The following is a 446-nucleotide window of genomic DNA, read 5'->3' as shown; positions in this document are numbered from 1 at the left end:
AGAGATATAATTTAATGTAATTTTTCAGAACTTAAAGTATCAATTAATTTCTGGCTAAATTTTTCTTGAACTCCTTGTATTTAGGCTTAAACGTCATAACTATTTCTGGGAATTTTCTATCTGTATTTGGGAAAGAAAGCTAATATACTAAGGAGATCAGAACTATATTGAAAATGTATCATTCTTAGGAGTTCTTTTGTGTGAAACCTAAAGGCAAAAGTAAGGGCATCATATGTAACCTAATCATCTGTACCCCCATAACGTGCTGAAATAAATTAAAAAAAAAAAAAGTAATCATAAGGCTTTGGAGGGTGAGTTTTACCAGGAGGTGCTTTTTGGTGAACTGGTTGCCACATCTCTTGTTTTAGTTCTGAGTGACCATATTCATGTCAGTAACAACAGAGCAAGAAAGATGAATTAGTTGTAAATACTGTATAGGAAAAGAA

The sequence above is a fragment of the Propithecus coquereli genome, unplaced genomic scaffold (genome assembly GCF_000956105.1).
Source record: "Propithecus coquereli isolate 6110/MARCELLA unplaced genomic scaffold, Pcoq_1.0 Scaffold69, whole genome shotgun sequence".
In the NCBI taxonomy this organism is placed as follows: domain Eukaryota; kingdom Metazoa; phylum Chordata; class Mammalia; order Primates; family Indriidae; genus Propithecus; species Propithecus coquereli.
The sequence above is the reverse complement of the archived record's forward strand: the minus strand, read 5'-3'. Positions refer to the sequence as shown.